This window comes from Narcine bancroftii (genome assembly GCF_036971445.1).
Source record: "Narcine bancroftii isolate sNarBan1 chromosome 12 unlocalized genomic scaffold, sNarBan1.hap1 SUPER_12_unloc_2, whole genome shotgun sequence".
Taxonomy (NCBI): Eukaryota; Metazoa; Chordata; class Chondrichthyes; order Torpediniformes; family Narcinidae; genus Narcine; species Narcine bancroftii.
Window position 1 is genome coordinate 5,242,807 of NW_027211808.1, and position 14,343 is coordinate 5,257,149.

Here is a 14,343-nt window from a genome sequence, read left to right on the forward strand (position 1 = left end):
TTCCCGCCTCGTATCTAATGTTATTTTCCTGATGTTTGTATGTTAATTCCCGCCACTTTACTAACGTTATTTGCCTGATGTTTGAATGTTATTTCCTTTTTTTTTCTAATATGATTTTCCTGATGTTTGAATGTTATTTCCCGCTTCTTTGCTAACGTTATTTTCCTGATGTTTGAATGTTACTTCCCACTTCCTTTCTAATGTAATTTAACTGATGTTTAAATGTTATATCTCTCTTATTTTCTAATGTTATTTTCATGATGTTTGAATGTTATTACGCGCTTCCTTTCTAATGTTATTTCCTCTTGTTTTAATGTTATTTCCCGCTTCTTTTCTAATGTTTTTTCATGATGTTTGAATGTTGTTTCCTGCTTCTTTTCTAATGTAATTTTCCTGATGTTTGAATGTTATCTCCCATTTCTTTTCTAAAGTTATTTTCCTGATGTTTTAATGTTATTTACCACTTCTTTTCTAATGTTATTTATCTGATGTTTGAATGTTATTTCCTGATTCTGTTCTAATGTAATTTTCCTTATGTTTGAATGTTATTTCCCGCTTCTTTTCTAATGTTAATTGCATGATGTTTGAATATTATTTCCTGCTTCTCTTCTAATGCTATTTTCCTGATGTTCGAATGTTATTTCCCATTACTTTTCTAATGTTATTTTTCTGACGTTTCAATGTTATTTCCAACTTCCTTTCTACCGCTATTTTCATTATGTTTGAATGTTATATCCTGCTTCGTTTCTAATGTTATTTTACTGATGTTTGAATGTTATTTCCCACTTCTTTTCTAATGCTATTTTCCTGATGTTTAAATGTTATTTCCCACTTCTTTTCTAATGTTAATTTCCTGATGTTTAAATGTTATTTCCCGCTTCTTTTCTAATGTTAATTTCCTGATGTTTAAATGGTATTTTCCACCTCTTTTCTAATGTTATTTTGCTGATGTTTGAATGTTATTTCCCGCTTCTGTTCTAATGTTATTTTCCATATATTTGAATGTTATTTCCCGCCACTTTACTAACGTTATTTCCCTGATGTTTGAATGTTATTTCCCTTTTTTTTCTAATATGATTTTCCTGATGTTTGAATGTTACTTCCCACTTCTTTTCTAATGTAATTTTCCTGATGTTTAAATGTTATTTCCTGCTTCTTTTGTAATGTAATTTTACTGATGTTTGAATGTTATTTCTCTCTTATTTTCTAATGTTATTTTCATGATGTTTGAATGTTATTACGCGCTTCCTTTCTAATGTTATTTCCTCATGTTTTATTGTTATTTCCCGCTTTTTTTCTAATGTTTTTTTCATGATGTTTGAATGTTATTTCCTGCTTCTTTTTTAATGTAATTTTCCTGATGTTTGAATGTTATTTCCCACTTCCTCTCTAATGCTATTTTGCTGACGTTTCAATGTTATTTCCAACTTCCTTTCTACTGTTATTTTCATTATGTTTGAATGTTATATCCTGCTTCGTTTCTAAAGTTATTTTACTGATGTTTGAATGTTTCTTCCAACTTCTTTTCTAATGCTATTTTCCTGATGTTTAAATGTTATTTCCCGCTTCTTTTCTAATGTTATTTTCCTGATGTTAAATGTTAATTCCCGCTTCTATTCTAATGTTAATTTCCTGATGTTTAAATGGTATTTTCCACTTCTTTTCTAATGTTATTTTCCTGATGTATGAATGTTATTTCCAACTTCTTTTCTAATGTTATTTTCCTGATGTTTGAATGCTATTTCCCGCCTTTTTCCAATATTATTATACTGATGTTTGATTATTTCCTGCTTCTTTTCTAATGATATTTCTCTGATGTGTGTATCTTATTTCCCACTTCTTTTCTAATGTTATTTTCCTGATGTTTAAATATTATTTCCCACTTCTTTTCTAATGTTAATTTCCTGATGTTTAAATGTTATTTCCCACTTCTTTTTTAATGTTATTTTCCTGATGTTTGAATGTTATTTCCCGCTTCTTTTCTAATGTTATTTTCCTGATGTTTGAATGTTATTTCCCGCTTCTTTTCTAATGTTAATTTCATAATGTTTAAACGTTAATTCCCACTTCTTTTCTAATGTTATTTATTTGATGTTTAAATGTTATTTCCTGTTTCTGTTCTAATGTAATTTTCCTGATGTTTGAATGTTATTTCCCGCTTCTTTTCTAATGTTAATTTCCTGATGTTTAAATGGTATTTCCCACTTCTTTTCTAATTTTATTTTACTGATGTTTGAATGTTATTACCCGCTTCTTTTCTAATGTTATTTTCCTTATGTTTGAATGTTATTTCCCGCTTCTTTTCTAATGTTATTTGCCTGATGTTTGAATGTTATTTCCCTTTTTTTTCTAATATGATTTTCCTGATGTTTGAATGTTATTTCCCACTTCTTTTCTAATGTTATTTTCCTGATATTTGAATGTTGTTTCCCGCTTCTTTTCTAATGTTATTTTCCTGATGTTTGAATGATATTTCCCACTTCTTTTCTAAGGTAATTTTCCTTTTTCTGAATGTTATTTCAAACTTCCTTTCTACTGTTATTTTCCTGTTGTTTGAATGTTATTTCCCGCTTCTTTTCTAATGTTTTGTCATGATGTATGAATGTTGTTTCCTGCTTCTTTTCTAATGTAATTTTCCTGATGTTTGAACGTTATCTCCCATTTCTTTTCTAAAGTTATTTTCCTGATGTTTTAATGTTATTTACCACTACTTTTCTAATGTTATTTATCTGATGTTTGAATGTTATTTCTCTCTTATTTTCTAATGTTATTTTCATGATGTTTGAATGTTATTAGGCGCTTCCTTTCTAATGTTATTTTTTCTTGTTTTAATGTTATTTCCCGCTTCTTTTCTAATGTTTTTTCATGATGTTTGAATGTTGTTTCCTGCTTCTTTTCTAATGTAATTTTCCTGATGTATGAATGTTATCTCCCATTTCTTTTCTAAAGTTATTTTCCTGATGTTTTAATGTTATTTACCACTTCTTTTCTAATGTTATTAACTGATGTTTGAATGTTATTTCCCGCTTCTGTTCTAATGTAATTTTCCTGATGTTTGAATATTATTTCCCACTTCTTTTCTAATGTTAATTGCATGATGTTTGAATATTATTTCCTGCTTCTCTTCTAATGCTATTTTCCTGATGTTTGAATGTTATTTCCCATTACTTTTCTAATGTTATTTTTCTGACGTTTCAATGTTATTTCCAACTTCCTTTCTACTGTTATTTTCATTATGTTTGAATGTTATATCCTGCTTCGTTTCTAATGTTATTTTACTGATGTTTGAATGTTACTTCCAACTTCTTTTCTAATGCTATTTCCCTGATGTTTAAATGTTATTTCCCGCTTCTTTTCTAATGTTATTTTCCTGATGTTTAAATGTTAATTCCCGCTTCTTTTCTAATGTTAATTTCCTGATGTTTAAATGGTATTTTCCACTTCTTTTCTAATGTTATTTTCCTGATGTTATAATGTTAATTCCCGCTTCTTTTCTAATGTTAATTTCCAGATGTTTAAATGGTATTTCCCACTTCTTTTCTAATGTTATTTTCCTGATGTTTGAATATTATTTCCCACTTCTGTTCTAATGTTATTTTCCTTATGTTTGAAGATTATTTCCCGCTTCTTTTCTAATGTTATTTTCCTGATGTTTGTATGTTATTTCCCACTTATTTGCTAATATTATTTTCCTTATGTTTGAATGTTATTTCCCGCCACTTTACTAACTTTATTTCCCTGATGTTTGAATGTTATTTCCCTTTTTTTTCTAATATGATTTTCCTGATGTTTGAATGTTACTTCCCACTTCTTTTCTAATGTAATTTTCCTGATGTTTAAATGTTATTTCCTGCTTCTTTTGTAATGTAATTTTACTGATGTTTGAATGTTATTTCTCTCTTATTTTCTAATGTTATTTTCATGATGTTTGAATGTTATTACGCGCTTCCTTTCTAATGTTATTTCCTCATGTTTTAATGTTATTTCCTGCTTTTTTTCTAATGTTTTTTTCATGATGTTTGAATGTTATTTCCTGCTTCTTTTTTAATGTAATTTTCCTGATGTTTGAATGTTATTTCCCACTTCCTTTCTAATGCTATTTTGCTGACGTTTCAATGTTATTTCCAACTTCCTTTCTACTGTTATTTTCATTATGTTTGAATGTTATATCCTGCTTCATTTCTAAAGTTATTTTACTGATGTTTGAATGTTACTTCCAACTTCTTTTCTAATGCTATTTTCCTGATGTTTAAATGTTATTTCCCGCTTCTTTTCTAATGTTATTTTCCTGATGTTAAATGTTAATTCCCGCTTCTATTCTAATGTTAATATCCTTATGTTTAAATGGTATTTTCCACTTCTTTTCTAATGTTATTTTCCTGATGTTTGAATGTTATTTCCAACTTCTTTTCTAATGTTATTTTCCTGATGTTTAAATGGTATTTCCCACTTCTTTTCTAATGTTATTTTACTGATGTTTGAATGTTATTTCCCGCTTCTGTTCTAATGTTATTTTCCTTATGTTTGAATGTTGTTTCCCGCTTCTTTTCTAATGTTATTTTCCTGATGTTTGAATGTAATTTCCCGCCTCTTTTCTAATGTTATTTTCCTGATTTTGATTATTTCCCGCTTCTTTTCCAATACTATTGTCCTGATGTTTGTATGTTATTTCCCGCCACTTTACTAACGTTATTTGCCTGATGTTTGAATGTTATTTCCCTTTTTTTTTCTAATATGATTTTCATGATGTTTGAATGTTGTTTCCTGCTTCTTTTCTAATGTAATTTTCCTGATGTTTGAATGTTATCTCCCATTTCTTTTCTAAAGTTATTCTCCTTATGTTTTAATGTTATTTAACACTTCTTTTCTAATGTTATTTATCTGATGTTTGAATGTCATTTCCCACTTCTGTTCTAATGTAATTTTCCTGATGTTTGAATGTTATTTCCCGCTTCTTTTCTAATGTTAATTGCATGATGTTTGAATATTATTTCCTGCTTCTCTTCTAATGCTATTTTCCTGATGTTTGAATGTTATTTCCCACTACTTTTCTAATGCTATTTTTCTGATGTTTCAATGTTATTTCCAACTTCCTTTCTACCGTTATTTTCATTATGTTTGAATGTTATATCCTGCTTCGTTTCTAATGTTATTTTACTGATGTTTGAATGTTATTTCCCACTTCTTTTCTAATGCTATTTTCCTGATGTTTAAATGTTATTTCCCGCTTCTTTTCTAATGTTAATTTCCTGATGTTTAAATGTTATTTCCCGCTTCTTTTCTAATGTTAATTTCCTGATGTTTAAATGGTATTTTCCACCTCTTTTCTAATGTTATTTTGCTGATGTTTGAATGTTATTTCCCGCTTCTGTTCTAATGTTATTTTCCATATATTTGAATGTTATTTCCCGCTTCTTTTCTAATGTTATTTTCCTGATGTTTGAATATAATTTCCCACCTCTTTTCTAATGTCATTTTCCTGATGTTTGAATGTTATTTCCCGCTTCTGTTCTAATATTATTTTCCTGATATTTGTATGTTATTTCCCACTTATTTGCTAATGTTATTTTCCTTATGTTTGAATGTTATTTCCCGCCACTTTACTAACGTTATTTCCCTGATGTTTGAATGTTATTTCCCTTTTTTTTCCAATATGATTTTCCTGATGTTTAAATGTTATTTCCCACTTCATTTCTAATATAATTTTCCTTATGTTTTAATATTATTTCCTGCTTCTTTTCAAATGTTATTTTCCTGATGTTTGAATGCTATTACCCGCTTCCTTTATAATATTATTTTCCTGATGTTTGAATGTTATTTCCCTCTTCCTTTCTAATGTTATTTTCCTGATGTTTGAATGATATTTCCCGCTTCTTTTCTAATGTTAATTTCATAATGTTTAAACGTTAATTCCCACTTCTTTTCTAATGTTATTTATCTGATGTTTGAATGTTATTTCCTGCTTCTGTTCTAATGTAATTTTCCTGATGTTTGAATGTTATTTCCCGCTTCTTTTCTAATGTTAATTTCCTGATGTTTAAATTCCCACTTCTTTTCTAATGTTATTTTCTGATGTTTGAATGTCATTTCCCGCTTCTTTTCTAATGTTATTTTCCTTATGTTTGAATGTTATTTCCCGCTTCTTTTCTAATGTTATTTTCCTGATGTTTGAATGTAATTTCCCGCCTCGTATCTAATGTTATTTTCCTGATGTTTGTATGTTAATTCCCGCCACTTTACTAACGTTATTTGCCTGATGTTTGAATGTTATTTCCCTTTTTTTTTCTAATATGATTTTCCTGATGTTTGAATGTTATTTCCCGCTTCTTTTCTAATGTAATTTTCCTGATGTTTGAATGTTATTTCCCGCTTCTTTCTAATGTTATTTTCCTGATGTTTGAATGTTACTTCCCACTTCCTTTCTAATGTAATTTTCCTGATGTTTAAATGTTATTTCCTGCTTCTTTTCTAATGTAATTTAACTGATGTTTGAATGTTATTTCCCGCTTCTTTTCTAATGTTATTTTCCTGATGTTTGAATGATATTTCCCGCTTCTTTTCTAATGTTAATTTCATAATGTTTAAACGTTAATTCCCACTTCTTTTCTAATGTTATTTATCTGATATTTGAATGTAATTTCCTGCTTCTGTTCTAATGTAATTTTCCTGATGTTTGAATGTTATTTCCCGCTTCTTTTCTAATGTTAATTTCCTGATGTTTAAATTCCCACTTCTTTTCTAATGTTATTTTACTGATGTTTGAATGTCATTTCCCGCTTCTTTTCTAATGTTATTTTCCTTATGTTTGAATGTTATTTCCCGCTTCTTTTCTAATGTTATTTTCCTGATGTTTGAATGTAATTTCCCGCCTCGTATCTAATGTTATTTTCCTGATGTTTGAATGTTATTTCCTTTTTTTTTCTAATATGATTTTCCTGATGTTTGAATGTTATTTCCCGCTTCTTTGCTAACGTTATTTTCCTGATGTTTGAATGTTACTTCCCACTTCCTTTCTAATGTAATTTAACTGATGTTTAAATGTTATATCTCTCTTATTTTCTAATGTTATTTTCATGATGTTTGAATGTTATTACGCGCTTCCTTTCTAATGTTATTTCCTCTTGTTTTAATGTTATTTCCCGCTTCTTTTCTAATGTTTTTTCATGATGTTTGAATGTTGTTTCCTGCTTCTTTTCTAATGTAATTTTCCTGATGTTTGAATGTTATCTCCCATTTCTTTTCTAAAGTTATTTTCCTGATGTTTTAATGTTATTTACCACTTCTTTTCTAATGTTATTTATCTGATGTTTGAATGTTATTTCCTGATTCTGTTCTAATGTAATTTTCCTTATGTTTGAATGTTATTTCCCGCTTCTTTTCTAATGTTAATTGCATGATGTTTGAATATTATTTCCTGCTTCTCTTCTAATGCTATTTTCCTGATGTTCGAATGTTATTTCCCATTACTTTTCTAATGTTATTTTTCTGACGTTTCAATGTTATTTCCAACTTCCTTTCTACCGCTATTTTCATTATGTTTGAATGTTATATCCTGCTTCGTTTCTAATGTTATTTTACTGATGTTTGAATGTTATTTCCCACTTCTTTTCTAATGCTATTTTCCTGATGTTTAAATGTTATTTCCCACTTCTTTTCTAATGTTAATTTCCTGATGTTTAAATGTTATTTCCCGCTTCTTTTCTAATGTTAATTTCCTGATGTTTAAATGGTATTTTCCACCTCTTTTCTAATGTTATTTTGCTGATGTTTGAATGTTATTTCCCGCTTCTGTTCTAATGTTATTTTCCATATATTTGAATGTTATTTCCCGCCACTTTACTAACGTTATTTCCCTGATGTTTGAATGTTATTTCCCTTTTTTTTCTAATATGATTTTCCTGATGTTTGAATGTTACTTCCCACTTCTTTTCTAATGTAATTTTCCTGATGTTTAAATGTTATTTCCTGCTTCTTTTGTAATGTAATTTTACTGATGTTTGAATGTTATTTCTCTCTTATTTTCTAATGTTATTTTCATGATGTTTGAATGTTATTACGCGCTTCCTTTCTAATGTTATTTCCTCATGTTTTATTGTTATTTCCCGCTTTTTTTCTAATGTTTTTTTCATGATGTTTGAATGTTATTTCCTGCTTCTTTTTTAATGTAATTTTCCTGATGTTTGAATGTTATTTCCCACTTCCTCTCTAATGCTATTTTGCTGACGTTTCAATGTTATTTCCAACTTCCTTTCTACTGTTATTTTCATTATGTTTGAATGTTATATCCTGCTTCGTTTCTAAAGTTATTTTACTGATGTTTGAATGTTACTTCCAACTTCTTTTCTAATGCTATTTTCCTGATGTTTAAATGTTATTTCCCGCTTCTTTTCTAATGTTATTTTCCTGATGTTAAATGTTAATTCCCGCTTCTATTCTAATGTTAATTTCCTGATGTTTAAATGGTATTTTCCACTTCTTTTCTAATGTTATTTTCCTGATGTATGAATGTTATTTCCAACTTCTTTTCTAATGTTATTTTCCTGATGTTTGAATGCTATTTCCCGCCTTTTTCCAATATTATTATACTGATGTTTGATTATTTCCTGCTTCTTTTCTAATGATATTTCTCTGATGTGTGTATCTTATTTCCCACTTCTTTTCTAATGTTATTTTCCTGATGTTTAAATATTATTTCCCACTTCTTTTCTAATGTTAATTTCCTGATGTTTAAATGTTATTTCCCACTTCTTTTTTAATGTTATTTTCCTGATGTTTGAATGTTATTTCCCGCTTCTTTTCTAATGTTATTTTCCTGATGTTTGAATGTTATTTCCCGCTTCTTTTCTAATGTTAATTTCATAATGTTTAAACGTTAATTCCCACTTCTTTTCTAATGTTATTTATTTGATGTTTAAATGTTATTTCCTGTTTCTGTTCTAATGTAATTTTCCTGATGTTTGAATGTTATTTCCCGCTTCTTTTCTAATGTTAATTTCCTGATGTTTAAATGGTATTTCCCACTTCTTTTCTAATTTTATTTTACTGATGTTTGAATGTTATTACCCGCTTCTTTTCTAATGTTATTTTCCTTATGTTTGAATGTTATTTCCCGCTTCTTTTCTAATGTTATTTTCTTGATGTTTGAATGTAATTTCCCGCCTCGTATCTAATGTTATTTTCCTGATGTTTGATTATTTCCCGCTTCTTTTCTAATGTTATTTGCCTGATGTTTGAATGTTATTTCCCTTTTTTTTCTAATATGATTTTCCTGATGTTTGAATGTTATTTCCCGCTTGTTTTCTAATGTAATTTTCCTGATGTTTGAATGTTATTTCCCGGTTCTTTCTAATGTTATTTTCCTGATGTTTGAATGTTATTTCCCGCTTCTTTGCTAACGTTATTTTCCTGATGTTTGAATGTTACTTCCCACTTCCTTTCTAATGTAATTTTCCTGATGTTTAAATGTTATTTCCTGCTACTTTTGTGATGTAATTTTACTGATGTTTAAATGTTATTTCTCTCTTATTTTCTAATGTTATTTTCATGATGTTTGACTGTTATTACGCGCTTCCTTTCTAATGTTATTTATTCTTGTTTTAATGTTATTTCCCGCTTCTTTTCTAATGTTTTGTCATGATGTATGAATGTTGTTTCCTGCTTCTTTTCTAATGTAATTTTCCTGATGTTTGAACGTTATCTCCCATTTCTTTTCTAAAGTTATTTTCCTGATGTTTTAATGTTATATACCACTACTTTTCTAATGTTATTTATCTGATGTTTGAATGTTATTTCTCTCTTATTTTCTAATGTTATTTTCATGATGTTTGAATGTTATTAGGCGCTTCCTTTCTAATGTTATTTTTTCTTGTTTTAATGTTATTTCCCGCTTCTTTTCTAATGTTTTTTCATGATGTTTGAATGTTGTTTCCTGCTTCTTTTCTAATGTAATTTTCCTGATGTATGAATGTTATCTCCCATTTCTTTTCTAAAGTTATTTTCCTGATGTTTTAATGTTATTTACCACTTCTTTTCTAATGTTATTAACTGATGTTTGAATGTTATTTCCCGCTTCTGTTCTAATGTAATTTTCCTGATGTTTGAATATTATTTCCCACTTCTTTTCTAATGTTAATTGCATGATGTTTGAATATTATTTCCTGCTTCTCTTCTAATGCTATTTTCCTGATGTTTGAATGTTATTTCCCATTACTTTTCTAATGTTATTTTTCTGACGTTTCAATGTTATTTCCAACTTCCTTTCTACTGTTATTTTCATTATGTTTGAATGTTATATCCTGCTTCGTTTCTAATGTTATTTTACTGATGTTTGAATGTTACTTCCAACTTCTTTTCTAATGCTATTTCCCTGATGTTTAAATGTTATTTCCCGCTTCTTTTCTAATGTTATTTTCCTGATGTTTAAATGTTAATTCCCGCTTCTTTTCTAATGTTAATTTCCTGATGTTTAAATGGTATTTTCCACTTCTTTTCTAATGTTATTTTCCTGATGTTATAATGTTAATTCCCGCTTCTTTTCTAATGTTAATTTCCAGATGTTTAAATGGTATTTCCCACTTCTTTTCTAATGTTATTTTCCTGATGTTTGAATATTATTTCCCACTTCTGTTCTAATGTTATTTTCCTTATGTTTGAAGATTATTTCCCGCTTCGTTTCTAATGTTATTTTCCTGATGTTTGTATGTTATTTCCCACTTATTTGCTAATATTATTTTCCTTATGTTTGAATGTTATTTCCCGCCACTTTACTAACTTTATTTCCCTGATGTTTGAATGTTATTTCCCTTTTTTTTCTAATATGATTTTCCTGATGTTTGAATGTTACTTCCCACTTCTTTTCTAATGTAATTTTCCTGATGTTTAAATGTTATTTCCTGCTTCTTTTGTAATGTAATTTTACTGATGTTTGAATGTTATTTCTCTCTTATTTTCTAATGTTATTTTCATGATGTTTGAATGTTATTACGCGCTTCCTTTCTAATGTTATTTCCTCATGTTTTAATGTTATTTCCCGCTTTTTTTCTAATGTTTTTTTCATGATGTTTGAATGTTATTTCCTGCTTCTTTTTTAATGTAATTTTCCTGATGTTTGAATGTTATTTCCCACTTCCTTTCTAATGCTATTTTGCTGACGTTTCAATGTTATTTCCAACTTCCTTTCTACTGTTATTTTCATTATGTTTGAATGTTATATCCTGCTTCATTTCTAAAGTTATTTTACTGATGTTTGAATGTTACTTCCAACTTCTTTTCTAATGCTATTTTCCTGATGTTTAAATGTTATTTCCCGCTTCTTTTCTAATGTTATTTTCCTGATGTTAAATGTTAATTCCCGCTTCTATTCTAATGTTAATTTCCTGATGTTTAAATGGTATTTTCCACTTCTTTTCTAATGTTATTTTCCTGATGTTTGAATGTTATTTCCAACTTCTTTTCTAATGTTATTTTCCTGATGTTTGAATGCTATTTCCCGCCTTTTTCCAATATTATTATACTGATGTTTGATTATTTCCCGCTTCTTTTCTAATGATATTTCTCTGATGTGTGTATCTTATTTCCCACTTCTTTTCTAATGTTATTTTCCTGATGTTTAAATATTATTTCCCACTTCTTTTCTAATGTTAATTTCCTGATGTTTAAATGTTATTTCCCACTTCTTTTCTAATGTTATTTTCCTGATGTTTGAATGTTATTTCCCGCTTCTTTTCTAATGTTATTTTCCTGATGTTTGACTGTTATTTCCCGCTTCTTTTCTAATGTTAATTTCATAATGTTTAAACGTTAATTCCCACTTCTTTTCTAATGTTATTTATTTGATGTTTGAATGTTATTTCCTGCTTCTGTTCTAATGTAATTTTCCTGATGTTTGAATGTTATTTCCCGCTTCTTTTCTAATGTTAATTTCCTGATGTTTAAATGGTATTTCCCACTTCTTTTCTAATGTTATTTTACTGATGTTTGAATGTTATTTCCCGCTTCTTTTCTAATGTTATTTTCCTGATGTTTGGATGTAATTTCCCGCCTCGTATCTAATGTTATTTTCCTGATATTTGATTATTTCCCGATTCTTTTCTAATGTTATTTTCCTGATGTTTGTATGTTAATTCCCGCCAATTACTAACGTTATTTGCCTGATTTTTGAATGTTATTTCCCTTTTTTTTCTAATATGATTTTCCTGATGTTTGAATGTTATTTCCCGCTTGTTTTCTAATGTAATTTTCCTGATGTTTGAATGTTATTTCCCGGTTCTTTCTAATGTTATTTTCCTGATGTTTGAATGTTATTTCCCGCTTCTTTGCTAACGTTATTTTCCTGATGTTTGAATGTTACTTCCCACTTCCTTTCTAATGTAATTTTCCTGATGTTTAAATGTTATTTCCTGCTACTTTTGTGATGTAATTTTACTGATGTTTAAATATTATTTCTCTCTTATTTTCTAATGTTATTTTCATGATGTTTGAATGTTATTACGCGCTTCCTTTCTAATGTTATTTATTCTTGTTTTAATGTTATTTCCCGCTTATTTTCTAATGATTTGTCATGATGTATGAATGTTGTTTCCTGCTTCTTTTCTAATGTAATTTTCCTGATGTTTGAATGTTATCTCCCATTTCTCTTCTAAAGTTATTTTCCTGATGTTTTAATGTTATTTACCACTACTTTTCTAATGTTATTTATCTGATGTTTGAATGTTATTTCCCGCTTCTGTTCTAATGTAATCTTCCTAATGTTTGAATGTTATTTCCCGCTTCTTTTCTAATGTTAATTGCATGATGTTTGAATATTATTTCCTGCTTCTCTTCTAATGCTATTTTCCTGATGTTTGAATGTTATTTCCCATTACTTTTCTAATGTTATTTTTCTGACGTTTCAATGTTATTTCCAACTTCCTTTCTACTGTTATTTTCATTATGTTTGAATGTTATATCCTGCTTCGTTTCTAATGTTATTTTACTGATGTTTGAATGTTACTTCCAACTTCTTTTCTAATGCTATTTCCCTGATGTTTAAATGTTATTTCCCGCTTCTTTTCTAATGTTATTTTCCTGATGTTTAAATGTTAATTCCCGCTTCTTTTCTAATGTTAATTTCCTGATGTTTAAATGGTATTTCCCACTTCTTTTCTAATGTTATTTTCCTGATGTTTGAATATTATTTCCCACTTCTGTTCTAATGTTATTTTCCTTATGTTTGAATATTATTTCCCGCTTCTTTTCTAATGTTATTTTCCTGATGTTTGTATGTTATTTCCCACTTATTTGCTAATGTTATTTTCCTTATGTTTGAATGTTATTTCCCGCCACTTTACTAACGTTATTTCCCTGATGTTTGAATGTTATTTCCTTTTTTTTTTTCTAATATTATTTTCCTGATGTTTGAATGTTACTTCCCACTTCTTTTCTAATGTAATTTTCCTGATGTTTAAATGTTATTTCCTGCTTCTTTTGTAATGTAATTTTACTGATGTTTGAATGTTATTTCCTGCTTCTGTTCTAATGTAATTTTCCTTATGTTTGAATGTTATTTCCCGCTTCTTTTCTAATGTTAATTGCATGATGTTTGAATATTATTTCCTGCTTCTCTTCTAATGCTATTTTCCTGATGTTCGAATGTTATTTCCCATTACTTTTCTAATGTTATTTTTCTGACGTTTCAATGTTATTTCCAACTTCCTTTCTACCGCTATTTTCATTATGTTTGAATGTTATATCCTGCTTCGTTTCTAATGTTATTTTACTGATGTTTGAATGTTATTTCCCACTTCTTTTCTAATGCTATTTTCCTGATGTTTAAATGTTATTTCCCACTTCTTTTCTAATGTTAATTTCCTGATGTTTAAATGTTATTTCCCGCTTCTTTTCAAATGTCAATTTCCTGATGTTTAAATGGTATTTTCCACCTCTTTTCTAATGTTATTTTGCTGATGTTTGAATGTTATTTCCCGCTTCTGTTCTAATGTTATTTTCCATATATTTGAATGTTATTTCCCGCCACTTTACTAACGTTATTTCCCTGATGTTTGAATGTTATTTCCCTTTTTTTTCTAATATGATTTTCCTGATGTTTGAATGTTACTTCCCACTTCTTTTCTAATGTAATTTTCCTGATGTTTAAATGTTATTTCCTGCTTCTTTTGTAATGTAATTTTACTGATGTTTGAATGTTATTTCTCTCTTATTTTCTAATGTTATTTTCATGATGTTTGAATGTTATTACGCGCTTCCTTTCTAATGTTATTTCCTCATGTTTTATTGTTATTTCCCGCTTTTTTTCTAATGTTTTTTTCATGATGTTTGAATGTTATTTCCTGCTTCTTTTTTAAT